Source organism: Paroedura picta, chromosome 11 (genome assembly GCF_049243985.1).
Source record: "Paroedura picta isolate Pp20150507F chromosome 11, Ppicta_v3.0, whole genome shotgun sequence".
Taxonomy (NCBI): domain Eukaryota; kingdom Metazoa; phylum Chordata; class Lepidosauria; order Squamata; family Gekkonidae; genus Paroedura; species Paroedura picta.
The window spans coordinates 38,465,239-38,481,705 of record NC_135379.1 but is presented as its reverse complement, the minus strand read 5'-3'; the positions used below and the strand labels follow the sequence as shown (position 1 = coordinate 38,481,705).

Genomic DNA, 16,467 nt, shown 5'->3' with positions numbered 1-16,467 from the left:
GCAAGCACCGAGTCATGTCTGACCCTTGGGGTGACGCCCTCCAGCGTTTTCATGGCAGACTCAATACGGGGTGGTTTGCCAGTGCCTTCCCCAGTCATTACCGTTTACCCCCCAGCAAACTGGGTACTCATTTTACCGACCTCGGAAGGATGGAAGGCTGAGTCAAGCTTGAGCCGGCTGCTGGGATTGGACTCCCAGCCTCATGGTCAGAGCTTCAGACAGCATGTCGGCTGCTTTACCATCCTGCACCACAAGAGGCTCATAACTGCCCTTATGCCACTGTAAATCCCAGTTAAGGCAATGGGGGGGGGGTCAGTCGACTCCCGGTGCTGATTGCACCTCCTCCTTTAGGATTGTGCTGTACGTCTGGTTGCATTGGAGAAGGGAAATGGAAGATGTAGCAATCCCTTCGTTCTGTGCTTCAAGTTTGGTGATGGCTGGCGTTGGAATTGGCCTCCAAACACTTCTGCTCCTTAGTTGTTGTTGTTTTCAAGAGTTGCGCATTGAGGCCATGTTCATTTGGGAAACATTGCCAGGCAGGGCTGTGAAGCGGAAGATTTTAAATCTTTCACTGTCGTGTTTGAACATACAACTCTTGCCTGGAAAGACGGATTCCCGTGTTACTCAGCCATCAGTTGATCAGGCCTGACAAAGCATTGATGTGTGCCTCGTCTAACAATTAATGTTAATGAGTCCACTAAATGGTAAACAAGACAACAAAAGAACTGTTAATGAGACCATCTTTACATGTTTGTTTAATCTGCTTCAAAAGATAATGGGTAGGGAATGTGCCATGACTTGACCAACCTCAAGTCCTTTATTGTGTGAATGCACTAAAAAAAGAGGGAGATTGGAACTGATTTTTTACATTTCCACTTCATATGTTCAAGCTGACTGAATGACATGGGGGGGGGGTAGTGTCTGAAAGAATTTGGAGGCCTTTTTAATTAAGTGTCTTGACATTCTGTGTCTGAAGGACATTGGCAGATGTCCAAATACAATGTTTGGCTCTTAAACCATTTAATTGAAACTATATAGGAGAAAGAGATCTTGGCAAAATCTCCTGTGTGTTTTTTTTAGAAAAACTATTGGATTGACCAGACAGGGCAACAAAAGCTCATAAAACAGGATTAGCAAAATGGTATTGTTGGTTTTTGGACACTGTGTGACATGTAGTGTAGCAAAGAAATTTGGCAGGATTAACTTGTGGAGGATAAAGATGTAACCGACAAGAAGAGCTGAATGATTAGGCCGCTGTTACTCAAGGCAGATAATCTTGTGCGTGCATCTTAATAGCACTAATAAATTTCTGGCTGTTGTACTTTAGATCTGCAATTACTTACCAGACTTGTTTCCTTAACAAGCAGCTGTCAGAATATCAAGAATATGTTGGCACTAGCATTTCTTCCAGTAGTTCATTAGCAAGAGTTAATGGTTTAAGGCAGCCCTTTTCAACCTTCTGACCATGGAGGAGCCCCTGAAATAATTTTTTCAGACTTCTAGGAGACCCGGACATGATGCCAGCTGATCACAACACCTACCACACCCCTGGAAATGACATAATTACCCGCACCTACACCATTACCCGCACCTCCTTTTGCTCCCTCCCGCTGCCTTTACTACTACTGTGGCAGTTCTGCCTCATACAGGCCGGAAAGAAGAGCAGGAGCTGAGCTTAGACCCCCCCCTACACACACACACACACACACACACCATGCCACTTCAGAACTGGAAGATCTGGGTTCGAAATCCCACTAATACATGAAACTCACTGGTTGACCTTGGGCCAGGTTACTTTTGCTCGGCCTAATCGTTTACACATCATGGTATTCATGAGGATAACATGGGAAATGAGAGAATTATGTTGTTGTCTCCCCTCACTGGGAGAAAAGTATGTTATTAACAAACGGGCGTAAACATTCACTGGGAGCCCCCTGCAAGAGAACAGTTAGAAGTTCATATAATCTATCCTAGTCTTTCTAGTCACATTTCTCATAAATGCTTTTTCTTACTCAGGGGTTATTTTGGGGAGAAGGAACTGCTCAAGTGAGTGAAAAGAGAGAGAAGTATTTAGCTATGCATTTGCAGAACAGCTGAATCATTTGGTGTCGTACAACATCAGAATCTTCCCATTTCTCAGAACATATCCATCTAAGTAACAGCTAGATACAAAGATTTAGAGACAAGAAACTACTTTTTTTAACTCAAGTATGTGACGCCTTTGGCCAGAGATTCCCAACCAGGGGTCTGTGCACCCCTAGGGGTCCGCAAGAACCCCAGTGGGGGTCTGCGGCCTTTCTTCTCCTGCCTTAATGGACTTGGCCACTTCCATTGCTCCCCCCTCCGGACTCCCAAACATGAGTGAGATCACTCGTGGTTTCTGTGCCTGGGAGGGGGCAGAGCCTGCATGCCTACTTCCACCTTAAACTGTCTCTCAACCCCTGACCTCCTCAAACCTGCCTGTTAACATGGGTGGTGATGTCACTTTTGGTGGCATGTCACTTCTGGGAGTGTGGCAGGGAGGCGTGGCCAGATGACATCACTTCCGGGGATCCCCAAAGCCTGAAAAACCATTTCAAGGGCTTCTCCATGAACAAAGGTTGAAAAAGGCTGTCTTATGTATACACAACAAAATTGACAGACATTGGTCGAAGGGTAGTACTTACTAAATAAGGTACTAACTTTCCAGGAAGGGGAAGAAAATAGAAACATGGGTTTATTGGGACATTGGTTTGGGTATGTACGACATATCTTATTTTTAAATTGGATTACCGAGCATACCATATAATTACTGAAAGTGCTTAGAAGGGGCTGATGCCTATCTCTCAGTTTAGAACATGGATGGTGTAGTGAATTTTCAGAGGCCAAAAAAAATTAAATGGATCTAAAATACACACATAAAACAGAAGGCAGAACATTCAAACACAAGGCGGAAGGAGGTATTGATGGAACACCAGATGAAGCAAAAAAGTTGTCACCTGCTGGTGGAAAATACTGATGGAAGGGAACAATTAAATATCCCTGGGGAGGCAGTTCCATGATTTTGGTGTTACGGCTGAAAAGGCCCTCTCAAATCACCACCTGACTAGCCTCAAAACACAGAAACACATTACAGAAAAACATACTTGGATTTGCCCTTGATAATAGAATGGGCAGGAAAGGGATGCCCGTTTCCAGAGAACTAGATGGGGGCAGTTGTTTGAAAGCACATACCTGTCACATTTATTCTTTACACTTTCACATGTACAGCACGAACAAGTCACATCACCCCCTTGCCAAGAAGTCAGGGAAGAGATGGAGATATTCATGCTTTCCTGGCATTCCAGTAAGAATGCAAAACAGTTATTTCAGAGAGGAGTACACTGTAGATGGGGGCATAATTTTTTTAAATCTGTGGATTTAATGTTTGTTTTGTCAGATTATTTTATAGTATTGTTACCCACCTTGGGTGATAAGATGTACCTTTGAAAAACGCAGACATATACCTGTTTTAAATAAATAGTCATAGGGAGAACTGAGCATTCAGGTTGGGATATCCTGACATTACTTAATAAAGAAGGCTTCGACTCACATTCTAATAACTGCCAGATCATCTGACATTTGTCTCACCCTACTGTAAGGAAGAATGGGGAGAGTGACCACAGAGCCTCATCCCCCATATCCACCCTTTGAAGAATCCCTTTAGGAAAGGGAAGAGGTCATATATCTGAGCAGGGTCATTCAGCTCAAAAGCATGCAACTTTGCCCAGCTGTTTATCGAGTGATTAATTCTAATTCATCTTGGTAAAAGATCTCCCATCACCTACTCTACAGCTTTCATTTTCCTGGATGAGCGTGGCTACAAGTACTATCCATATGCTGTGGAACTCATCTGCCAGACGTTTATTAGTGCTATTTAATATTTGATGCAAATAATTTTTCCTTCTTTGGTAATAACAGCCTGTTAATTTATCCCACTTGTCTGTTCCATCTCTTATCTTCTGCAGATTTTCCTGCCAAACTTTGCAGAACGGTAGAGAACAGCACAGAACATCCAAAAGCACCATCAAGTCCCTTCATCATCCAGCTGATAACAGGAAAATCTGAATGCTGGTATGGCTAAAATAGATGTGCTATTTCTGAATGTCTCTTGATTCCACTGAAATAAATTATTTAAATATAGCACAGAAGCCTAAAAATTCTGGTACATACAGACAGAGGTTTTTTTGGTTTTATTTTCCAGGGCAAGTGAAAACATTTTCCAGAGTATTCTGAATAGTTCCAGTTTTAGTTCTGAAATTTGACAAACTTCCGAGCCCTCCACCCAAACTTGGGTTGTGATAGTTTCAATATAGGGATTTAGAGATTTCTATAAATATGTATACTACAGATTTGTTTCTTTCCTTTGGACATCAGAGAAGAATGAGGGCCTTTTTGCACGGGGATCTTTGTTGCAAATTGTTTGCAGAATGAAAAATCGCCATTTAAAATAGTGGAATTCGTCGTTATGCATACCTGCCTTTGTAGTGGAATCAGTTGCGTTTTTTAGCGTTTCCCACAGGCTTCCGGTCTCGGCAGAAATCGCTAGAAAGGAAGCGCTATTGCCAAGCTCGTCCCGCCCCTGGCCGAAAAGCAGCCAATGGGCAGCCATTAGCATGCTCCCAAACAGCCCCTTTCCCTTTAAGGAAGGTTTTTAAAAAAAAACAAAAAAACAGACCCATTGTAACGAATCTGGGTAGATTCGTTGCAACGGAGAGACCCATCCAGCTGCCTGGGGTGTTTGAGCTGTCGTTTGATCAGTTGATCGTTAACACGCTGCCTCAGAGTGAAAAAAAAAATCCCCCCCCCCCCTCTCACGGGCCCGATTTTCGGCTGAATGGAATGTGTGAAATGTGTGTGTGAAATGTGTGTGTGAAATGTGTGTGCTTAGTGACTGAAGGGGAGGAACTGAAGCCGGGAAGCCTCTGTTTGAGCTGTCATTTGATCGTGGCCACGCTGCCTCAGAGTGGAAAAAAAAATCCCCCCTCCCCCCCCCTCACGGGCGCGATATTCAGCCGAAACAGTGTGAAAAATAAAGGGAAAATACATCAGCAAACGGGCTTCTGTGGGCTTCTTGTGACTGTAAACAGCTCTGAGGAGGGACTGCAGCCTGGGAAGCCTCACTGGCTAAACGGAGGCTCGCCGGTGCGTTGATCTCCACTCGCTCGGGGAAAAAAAAATGGCGATCGCTTCGCCGGACGTTTGGAGGACAGGCTCAGGAGGAGGGACTTTGAAGAAACCGCAACAATGGGAACGCACAGGTCTTTTTCGCTACTGTTGCAGATTGGTTGCAGGAGTGTATCGCTTTCCGGAGGGTGAATCCACTTTTTGGGATTCCCCTAAAAGCGCCACAACGAAGCGCTTTTTGCTGATTGGTTTCAGGAGTGTTGCAGATTGTCTACAACGTCGTGCGTTAAGGCAAATTAGTAGCGTTTTCAATTAGCAACCATTGTGCTATTTTGGAGCCGTGCAAAAAGCCCCTGAAAGTAGGAATTTAATTTCCTTGGCATTTGTACTCAAAGGCTATAGAAATGCTGTCTTGCTCCAGAATAAGGTAAAGCTTGACTGAACTGTTAACTAATTTTATAGTGCTTAATTGCTCTCTGTAGTCTGGAAACATCATAGTCCTGGATCCATGATATAACCCTACCAAAAAACAATAACAAAGAATAGTGTTTCAAGACATTATTGCGTTAACATTTTCCTGGGTAGATATTCAAATTTAGGAACGTTTTTCTTATAGTTGACATTTTCCAAAATGGCAGCTATGGTTACTTCAGTATTTAAAATTCACATAGGATGGCCATCTTGGTGTCAAAATATGTTTTGGAGGTCGATAAAGCAAATGCACTATTACATCCATTACAGAGACAGTCATTTTGCCTGTAGCTGCCATCTTCCAAGATGGCAGATCTTTTTTCACATTCTTGTAGAGTGCTCATATTGGTGTCAAACTGTGTTTTCGGAGTTGATAAAACTGAATATATTATTCCTCTTGTTGTAAAAATAAAATAAAGTCTTACTTTTTAAGATTTGTAGCATTTGGGGGAAGGCTGATAAATCTAGAGAAAGTTTTTGTAATATTGATTGTGTTTGTAATATTGGAACGAAATGCAGTAGGAGCATTACGTTGATTACTCCTAAAATTATATTTTGTGCTGCCTTAAATAACAGCATTATTTATTTATTTAAAACATGCATTAGCTGTCTTCCTTCCCTACAGAGTTCAAAGTAGCTTACAATACTAATAAAATGCATAAAGACACAAAACCAAAATTTGTGCTCAACAGCTAACCCTGACCAGCAGTCTAGCAGGAGCATTTAGCATTAGCTGCAGCCTCTTCAAGGATGGCCCCAAGCAGAGCATATTGCTGCAGCTCAGTCAACATGTAACTAAGGCATGGGTCACTGTGGCTAGATCTGACTGAGCCAAGAACAGGCATAGCTCACGCACCAGCCAAAGCTGGCAAAAGCACACCAGATTACTGCAGTCACCTGGCTTTCGAAGTCAACTGCTTTGTACAGTAGCAGTCCCTAGCTGCAAACCTGGCTTTTCAACGGGATTATAACCCCATCCAAGACAGAAGAGACCTGAAGGTCCTGCCTTTCTACTAATCCAGGGAATCTCACTCTTGTCAGGGTTAAGTTTCAAATTGTTCACTGTCATCCAGTTCATTGAGTGGAAAAGAAAGGTAAAGCTGGTATCATCTGCATACTGGTGAAACTGTAGCCAAAACCTCCTGACAGCCTCTCCCAAAATACTGTGTACTGCTTGATATTTATAATTCTTACAAGAAGAAGAAGAGTTGGTTCTTATATGCTGTTTTTCTCTACCTGAAGGAGTCTCAAATTTGCCTTCCCTTTCCTCTCCCCACAACAGACACCCTATGAAGTAGGTGAGGCTGAGAGGGCTCTGACAGGACTGCTTGGTCAGAACAGCTTTATCAGTGCTGTAGCGAGCCCAACGTCACCCAGCTGCCTGCATGTGGAGGAGCAGGGAATCAACCCCAGCTCTCCAGATTAGAAGCCAGCGCTTTTAACCGCTACATCACGCTGGCTCTTACTTATCTTGCTTAAACTCTTATTCTTAAAGAAAAATTAATCCCAGTATGAATAGTAATTTCATATGCAACATTTTTACAGTTCTTTTGAAGCGGAAAACACAGCAAATTGGTTTGATTTCTTTTCTATGAAAGCGATGATTTGTGATTCAAAATGAATGCTTTGTGCTTATTCTTTAATGCACAAGTAGGAATGGATTCATTGTACAGGAAATGCTTGGCAAGAGGTGGTTAGAAGAGGTTCTCTGCTCCCCTTTCCTCCAAAAAAACAAGTGGATGGATCTAACACTATTTTTTAAACCACAAATCTTATTCAAGTTACTGGAAGAATCAGACACAAAATCTATCCCCCCCCCCCAAAAAAAAAACAAGTTCTCAGCTTTACATAGTTCAGTAGTTCTCAACCTGGGGGTTGGGACCCCTTTGGGGGTCGAACAACCCTTTCACAGGGATTGTGGCAGGGTGAGCAGCGTGGCAGGGGGGGACACCACCACTGCTGCCACTCCATCTGCAGGCACCTGCGCTCGGCTGCCAGCCGCTCCAGCACCACCCCTGGAAAACAATTTATATACAGTCACGAACAAGGGATCTTCATGCCATTGGTCAGTTTTGGTTTAATTTCTGTGAAAGAACCCTTGCATAATTTTATGGTTGTGGGGTCACCACAACATGAGCAACTGTATTAAAGGGTCACGGCATTAGGAAGGTTGAGAACCGCTGATATAGTGCCTTTGACCTAAATAAATGTGATTTTTGTTCAGGGCAAAGATTTGTAATGCTGCCTCAAGTGGTTTTCCTTGAGGAACTATCCACCTATGTCTTTGATTTAAAGAGCAACAACAGCAAAAGAGGTGAGCTCACCTTACTGTCTAACTATGGCAACATTTCTTTATCTCCTGTTTTGCAGATGTGGACACTCAGGTAGCACAGCGCATAAGACGGTCCCAAGGAGCGCAAAGAACGGAGATCCAAGCTGCCTGGCTCAGTGCAACAGCTGGTGTTGTGAATCAGGCCGTCGCCAGTCCGAGAACGGCTACTTCACAACACCAGGGTTGCCCCTTGCCACAGTCAACTGCCCCGACGGCTTTTTGAAGAAAAATCTCCTGCCATCAGGACGAGGAATAAAACCTTTGTCTCTTTGATGACATACTGTTTAAAAATGTAGATTGTTTTCCGCTGCGGCAGATAGATGGCTGTTGTCAGTTACTGTAATGTTTAATCCAAAAGAAAATATGTTACTGTAGCAGGAATGTTTTTACTTAAATCCCCTCCCGAGCCTGTACAAATACGAAGGGAACATGCCCTTAAGGCAGGGGTAGTCAAACTGCAGCCCTCCAGATGCCCATGGGCTACAATTCCCATGAGCCCCTGCCAGCATTCGCTGGCAGGGGCTTATGGGAATTGTAGCCCATGGGCATCTGGAGGGCCGCAGTTTGACTACCCCGCCTTAATGCTTTAACGGTGATCTTACAGACCACTCCTCCCTCAGCACACAGTGGCTTATGGACATTCCTGTGCAACAAGACTTGTTTTAGTCTCCAGTTCTCAGTTCTCCTGGTACCTAAAATACTTAACAAGGTTTGAATGTGAAACTTGCTTGGTTTTAATGGTTCCCTTTCAAGTCGGTGTATGAACATGCTGCTAGTAGTTCTTCCCCTCGAGTGAACAAATGTGTCCTTTGATAGCAGGTACCATAAGTCCAGTAAACAAGAGAGGGATACAGTCTGACGTTCTGTTATGCCTTTTGGTTCAAAATAAAATTTGATGAGCACATAAGAGCATCCCGGCTAGATCAGGCCAGTGGTGCCTCTGGTCCTCTAAATCTGTGAAGAGGTCACATCTAATTTTTCTAATAGAAATAAAAGATCTACAGAAGAGCTCTACCAATTAGTTGTGCTTTGCAGACGCACTTTGAAAAAAGCAAAGATGAAGCATCCCACTTACATACTTTGTACAAGTTTTGTCTCATTTTAGAGTTGTTTTGTGTACATATTGCACCATTTTAGATATTTGACATTGCCGTGTTGACTTGACTGTTTTTGTCTGTTGAAAAGCAGACTGATAATTGACAGTCTGTTGAAAAACAGACTGAAAAACAGCACCAGCAGACCCTGTTCAGAATTTAGCACCAACTATGGTGCTGGTTGACCTAGGCTGCATGGGGCCAACACCAGGTTATACTTCACTAAACCTGGGGCTTTGCCGCATTCTCATTTTCATCACTTATGCAGGAATACACATGAAGCTGCCTTAGAGTAAATAAATCAGGCCATTGGTCTACCAGTGTCAGTATTGCTTACTCAGACTGGCAGCTGCTCTGCTGCTGGATATTTGAAAATGCAGAATGTTTTTTTAAAAAACAGTTGTGCCCTACAGTTCCACTTCCTGCCATTTCTAATTATTGCAAATGTTTCACCTGCTCAGCTTTTTCCACCTGTGGATATACCACAGGGGTGAAAGTGAGCCACTACGAAGTGGCCAGAATGGTACCTCCTATCTTCTGATTGATGCCTCCCAAGAGAGTACAATGTACGACCAACTAGACATTGCGGCACCCACAGGCTGGACCCGTGGATGCAATAACGTATAGTCTGGCCCTAAGAAATTCAAGCCACTCTTTTTACCCTTGGTGTATCTCCACAAAGGGCACAGGGGATCAGGTTTGTGCCCTCACTCAGTACTTCGGATGCTGTGCAGCTATAGCTGTCCTGTGCAGCTTAGGTAGACCTCTTCTTAGCAGTTTATCTGCACTGCAGGACACTTCCTCTAAACTGCTGCTGTGGGATCAAAATGATGAGCACAAGGACAAGCTAAAGCAGTACAAACCCCGATCGGTTCAAAGCAGACGATCGGCTCAAAAGCGCAGTGGATTTCAGTCTAGAGATGGCCCTTGATCAAGGGAATTGTGGTTGTTAAGAGACAAGCATGGGAAAGAAGAAATAATATTTCTCTTCTCAAAATCTATTCTCAGAGGTATGTATTGAGAGGATACAGGTTTAGAACCAGCAACAAAGCGCAGCATATCTCTTCTTGAACACCTTGCTGAACATATTTATCTGAAAGCAGGAGGAAGTGCTGCAGTTTTTGATTTTGAAACGGAGTAAAGTAAAATTCAAAGGACAATTGCCAACACAGGAGCTGCTACTCACAATTTTGCACAAAGCAAAAGCAGATTGTTACCTGATTTCACTTGCAGTGGACTTCGTACTGTCTAACTCTTTGTATGTTCATTCCCCTTTATCTGTCATTCAATAAATATTTCCAGTGTACTGTCAGCAACTGTCTTGTCCCTCCTGCTCATCTAGCAATTCGGGTGTAGAAAATCCTGGGAGATAAACAGAATATTTAGTATTGGTGCTGAATTGCACAGGAATTCTGTATGGCCTCTGTTTCAAAAGGACAACAATCACTCCCTACATTTTTTAGAAATCACATTGGCAAGCCCTTTGCTGCCCTCATTGATGGTCTTAACTCAGTGGTTAAGCACATGCTTTGCCCAGATTCAGTTCCCTGTTAAAGATTATTGGGTGGCAGAGCTGGAAAAGACATCTAGCTAAAGATATGGAGCGGCACTACAGGAGAAAACATTACTAGGACAATTGTAAGCCAATTCCGTATATGGTAACTTCATATATTCATATGAAAGGGACATAGAAAAGGGTAGAATCATAGAGTTTGGAACTGGAAGGGGCCATACAGGCCATTTAGTCCAACCCTCTGATCAATGCAGGATCAGCCTAAAGCATACAGGAAAAGTATTCAGCCGCTGCTTAAAGACCACCAGTGAAAGGGAGCTCACCATCCCCTTAGGCAACCTATTCCACTGCTGAAGTACTCTGACTGTGAACTTTCCCCCCTGATATCCAACTGGTACCATTCTACACATAGTTTAAGGCCATTCCTGTGGGTCCAATCCTCTGCTGCCAACTGGAACCACTTCTTGCCTGCCTCAAAGTGGCAACCTTTCAAATACTTAAAGAGAACAATCCCTGTTCCCTTTCAACCCCCTTGTCTCCAGGCTGAACATTCCCAAGTCCCTCAGCCTTTCTTCATATGGTTTGGTTGAGCAGAAGTAAAAGGTTACATAGAAACTTTCTCGATCTGAAAATGGGCATGGTGGAGTTAGGAGATGCCAGAGCTCACTAGCAAGCGCAACCCTTTGCAGAGTCAGCCTTCTAACCCAGTTGACTTCGGTGGCTTTAAAAATGGTGCGACTCTGCTCAGGATTACGCTGTAGGTGATCTTGGGCCAGAGCCCTCTCAGCTTAGCTTCTTTCAGCTTAGCTTCTTAGGGTTATGGCAAAGCTAAAATGGATGAGAGGACTGTATGCCATCCTGAACTCCTTAAAAGAACAAGAAAATCTTTAGTCCTGTATTTGGGGCTGAGTTTCTTGGTGGAAAGAGCAGCATACCCATATGAATAAACATTGTTCTAAAAAAATCATACCAGTGGTTTTTAAATAGCTGCAGATTCTGCCAGCCAGCTTGGTGTCTGAAAACAAAGGAAGCCAAAAAGAAGAAAGAACGAAAAAGAAAAAAAAGGACTGAATTCCCTCTCCACTGATATCGGAAGGCAGGTGGGTTACATGATAGCGACTGTGCCATATCTGACAGGCAAGGAACAGGAAAGAATGTGTAATTGAGGTTGCCGCACCAGACACAGGCAGCGCATTATTGCTGGGCCTTCAAATGACGGAGATAACGTCATCCAAATGCACAGTGGTGCTTTCAACAGTGCAGCGATGATAAAACCAGAAGACGTGAGTGAAAATATCATAAACAAATGGGGTAGACTGTTTATTTCCCCAGAGAAGGGCTCTGATTAAGTTGTCTGCCTTCTGCTTGAACAATAAAAATGTAAGCATCATTTTCTAGAAGATATCTTGGGTTTGATTCAGCCTATTTGGACGGAAAACCTTTTTGCAGTCACAGCACTCCTCCCCTCCTCCTCCTCCTCTTCCCCTCTAAAATTTCCTCGCTCTGAAGAAAGAAATGTAAGATTATTTTACAGGTGAAAAGAGAAAAATGAAGTTTGCATGTGAGTTTATGGTCTCTTCATTTGCCTTTGCACTGTAGCCTTTGTTTTCACCCACTCTTTTTCTCTGTTTTTTAATAACTTATGACAAAGATAAATTATTCCAATATTTCTTTCTACACAAGACTGAAAAAAGGGGGGGATGGGCAGGATGTATGCAACCCAATTCTATTTGCTGCTTCTATATTAAACTCAAACAAAACTCAGACATTTTTTAAAAGCTGGTTGTTTTGTTTCATTTTACCCTATACCGATGAAAATGGTTATTGATGTTGCCGCTACCTTACCAAAACAAACAATGCCCTTACGAGCCTAGCAGCTTGTGAAGTAGTAAGCCACTTTGGGTCTCCATTGGGAGGAAAGTGGGGTATAAATGAAGCAAATAAATACAACAATACATATCTAGGGCCTGGGTACCTCAGGGCCAGGGATCTGGACTAAATCTGCACGGAGCTTTTATTCCAATCCCAGGTTGATTCAGTCCCCGCTGTCTACACTGAATGCGATTTCCATTTTGATTTTGGGCAGTTTAAAATTTCCCTCTGCAACAAGCAGGATTGATCCAAAGTGACCCTACCTTTCCCCCACGATATCCTGGAGTGGATATAACCCTTGATATTTGAAAAATCAGCATGAGTAAAGGTGTAGCTCTCTGCTTGTCCTGAATTAACTAGCTTCCTCGAGCCTCCAACGCTGTAGAAAAGCCCTGATTGGCCAGGGTGTCAGTTCAAAGACTTCCTTGTTCCCAAGCTGCAAATTTTCTCTCAAAGGGGAAGGCCTAACTTCTCTCAGCAGAGTCCCCAGAAGCCCTAACTACTCTCGGCTGAGATTTGCCTCTTGGGTTTCTTTCACCTCCTCTGCTGTCTCCAATCTTCTGCCCCCCCCCCCACTTCAAGAAAAGAAAGAGGCTCTTGCTGTGCTTGCCCCCCCTTCTGAGCTTCCCTAATCATTTGCAGAACACTTTTCTGTTTCAATCGGCGGGGGGGGGGGGATAGAGGAAGACCCGAGTTCAAATCGATCTGAATTCAGCAGGATCCACAATGGATTAAACAAAGTGCAGAATCAGCTCTGGATGGGAAAAGAATCTTGCCCTTCCAGATAACACCACTTGTCGGTTTTGCAATTTAGTGCAGCAAATTTGTTTATCTTGATGTTCCAGCTGAGCATGTTACATGTGCCATCTCCACCTCCTTTCAGGGTTCTTCATGCATTGCGAGGCAAACAAGTCTGGGTGGCTCATGGTTTTTGCAACCTCTCTGTATAATCTTGGGCTTTTTCATTCTTAGGCAGAAAGGAACTGTCCCTTCAGAGGAATGGAAAGCTTTTATTTTATTCTGTTCCATTTATGTAGAGACCAGATTCCCCCCGATTATTATTATCTCCCACTTTTCTCCCTGATCAGAACCCAAAACAGTGTTTCCCATTGTTTTCTCCTCAATTTAATCCTTATAACAACCACTTTAAGATTGCCAGGTCCTCCCAGCCACCAAGCTGGGAAAGTCCTGGAGATTTGGGTTGTGGAACCTGGGGAGGACAGGGACCTCAGGGGGGTACAATGCCATGGAACCCACCATCCAAAGCATCAGTTTCTCCAGGGAAACTGATCTCTGTAGTCTGGTGATGGGCTGTAATTCCAGGGGATCCCCAAGTCCCACCCAGAAGCTGGCATCTCTAAACCCACCTTGTGAGAGCAGGTCAGGTTGAAAGATGGTGATGTGCCCAGAGGTACCTCGCAAATTCCACAGCATAACAGGGATTCAAAGCTCTGCTACACTAAAACATGCATACTAAAGAATAGTGCCATGTTATTCAAAAGCCTGATTCCAGCATTTCAATCACTCATTCCTTGTTATTTTTGTTTCTTAGTCTCCATTTCCATAAAAGCTTGAAGCAAGTTAGTCCAGAACGACCCTTTCTCCATTAGCCATTTGATGCATTCTGACTGATCTGTGGTTCTACTCTCGTGTGGGAAGACTCTATAAATGCTTCCCCCTATGTGTGTTTTTGAGCTGTGACTGAAATATACACCAATTGGTCCTTCAGGATCCCCACTTGAGATGGAACATGTGAGAAAGAAAAGATGCCCTTCAAAATTGTGTCCACTTCAGAAAGCATGAGAATTGAAGAAACTGTTAAAATTTAAAACTAATAGAAGAGGAAGTGGGAACTGTGGTGACTGGCAGCAGAACAAAATGAGACAGCCCACAGGGAAAGAAGAGAGAGCCAAAGGGTCTAACATCCAGCCATCTTAGAGATATCCACAGTGAACTGACACATGGGGGACCCAACCACAATGGCACGCAAATGTGTAAGGGGACTCAGGTATTTGACTGCTTCAGAAAGCATCATGAGATGCCTTTACCTAGCTTACAAGGGTAGAACAAAGGGCATTTCCGCATTTCGCTAAAAATAGCATTACACCAGCTAAATGGTGTGGTACTTAATATTATTGCACCTCCTGGACATTCTTCACCTTCTTGCCATCTCGCTATAGTCTGCTGCCTTTTCACGCTTCTCACCCTTCACAAGTGCTGTTGGAAATGGTGGAAGAGAGTAACGTGGGTTATCTGTGATTCTCTTACGCCTGTCAATCAAGCCAGGCAGCCAGTCCTCTTTCTCCCTTTTGTAAAGGTCCTGTGATGCCTGCCAATTTCTTTTTAAAAGTAATAGTTCTCTGTTTAAACACCAACGCATCTAATCATAGATGCAAAGTGCATTTTATAACGCCACCCCTTATGGAATCATGAGTTTTGAGTCTTTTAAAAATTAATCTTGTTCCTGATTTTTTGTTGGGGGGGAGGGGCTCTAGAGAGGCATGCTTTGTGTTTTAAGTTTTGGAAAAAAAATATTTTTGGCTTTGCCTGCACGTTTGTATGTCTATTCGTTGCTCCAGGTAGCTTGCCTTTAAAAATAAAAAATCCCATCCACAGAAGAAGGGATAGGGAGCAACAAACAGAATAAAGGAGAGGGAGAGAATTCTCAAAGCAGTTTACAATTGCTGTCCTTTTCCTCTACCCACAACAGACGGGAGAGAGGTGAGGATGAGAGAGCCCTGATATTACTGCTCATTAAGGACTGCTTTATCAGTGCTGTGGCGAACCCAAGGTCACCCAGCCAGCTGCATGTGGAGGAGGAGCAGGGAATCAAACCTGGCTCACCGGATTAGAAGTTCCACTCCTAACCACTACACCAAGCCGACTTTTAAACTAGCTTTTGGGGATATTTGAAAAATAACAAGACCTGGGCATTAACCATGGGCATTGTGCAGCAGGGACTGATGGACTTGAACAGAAACCACAATTGAAGTCATACAACAAATTATTAGATAATTGAGTACACATTGGATAGAAACCAACAAGCACCTGTGGGTGGCATCCTCTATGGAAAGCCTATCAAAGCAGCCCCATAGATGAGTGATTGCTGGGCAGGAAAGACCATGAGCAATGCTTTCAAATAAAAATAAAGACAGGGTAGTGTTTGAAAATAAAGGCAGGGTAGTATTTGCACTGGAATTGGAAGAATGACAGTGTTTGGTTCAATGACCACTAGTGCTTTCCACCAAGTAAAACACAAATTCTCACCGGAAAGCTTCCTAAAGCCCCCTCCCCCAGTTCTATTACCTTCATGCTGACAACGTAACTACTATACAAATACAGGAGTCACTTCATTTCACATTACTTGAAAATAAAGGCAGGGTAGTTTTTTTTAGTGGCCACAGTTATGCTGTCTTTGTATACCTCCACTGGTTGTAATATCAACCATCAGCACCTCAGTCAAGCTCATTGGTCTCGCAGGATGCTGGGCGCCACTATCAGCTCCTGGAGCATGGACACCAGGGCCGGGAGTTTTGCAGGAGAGCTCCCTTGGGCTCCTTGTTAGAAAGAAGTCATCTGCAAACCTTCAAGTCATTTGTCCACATGCTCAGTCTGAGTGACTTGACTGAGGTTTGACCCCATTCTGACACGGACATGTAGAAAAACATACTGTCCAGTTCATGACAGATACGAACGAATTTATCCACAAAGTGCCTTGCAAACATGCCACAGTGAGCTACAGAATAATCTATCATTACATGCTCAAGGGCAATATAAAGTAGCCCCTTCAGAACATAGAACAGCTCAGCTTGGATGGCTTTGTACAGATACGATGGTAGTAGTGATGTAAGAATACTTCTCCACCACAGACCAGGCACAATAGGTGAATTCTGATCTTTGTTTAATCATATTCATCATGAGATTTCCTCCATCCTTCCAACTAAAACCATTGCTCTCAGTTCCTCAGTAAACCAGGGGGACGAGTGACCTGCAAAAGAATATAAAGCAGCAACCACATCAGCTACCTGAGTAAACCTCAC

General features: G+C 43.5%; 1 protein-coding gene across 1 annotated transcript in view; it reads left to right on the top strand.

Annotated features, from left to right (window-relative positions):
• The window catches only part of LOC143820582 (uncharacterized), a 104,366-nt gene extending 94,012 nt beyond the window's left edge, over positions 1-10,354 (top strand). The window contains exons 3-4 of the transcript XR_013225411.1: positions 3,987-4,092; positions 7,987-10,354. The gene's annotated coding sequence lies outside the window, so the exon portion shown is untranslated. The remainder of the gene's footprint in view (positions 1-3,986; positions 4,093-7,986) is intronic.
• Positions 10,355-16,467: the final 6,113 nt, after the last annotated feature.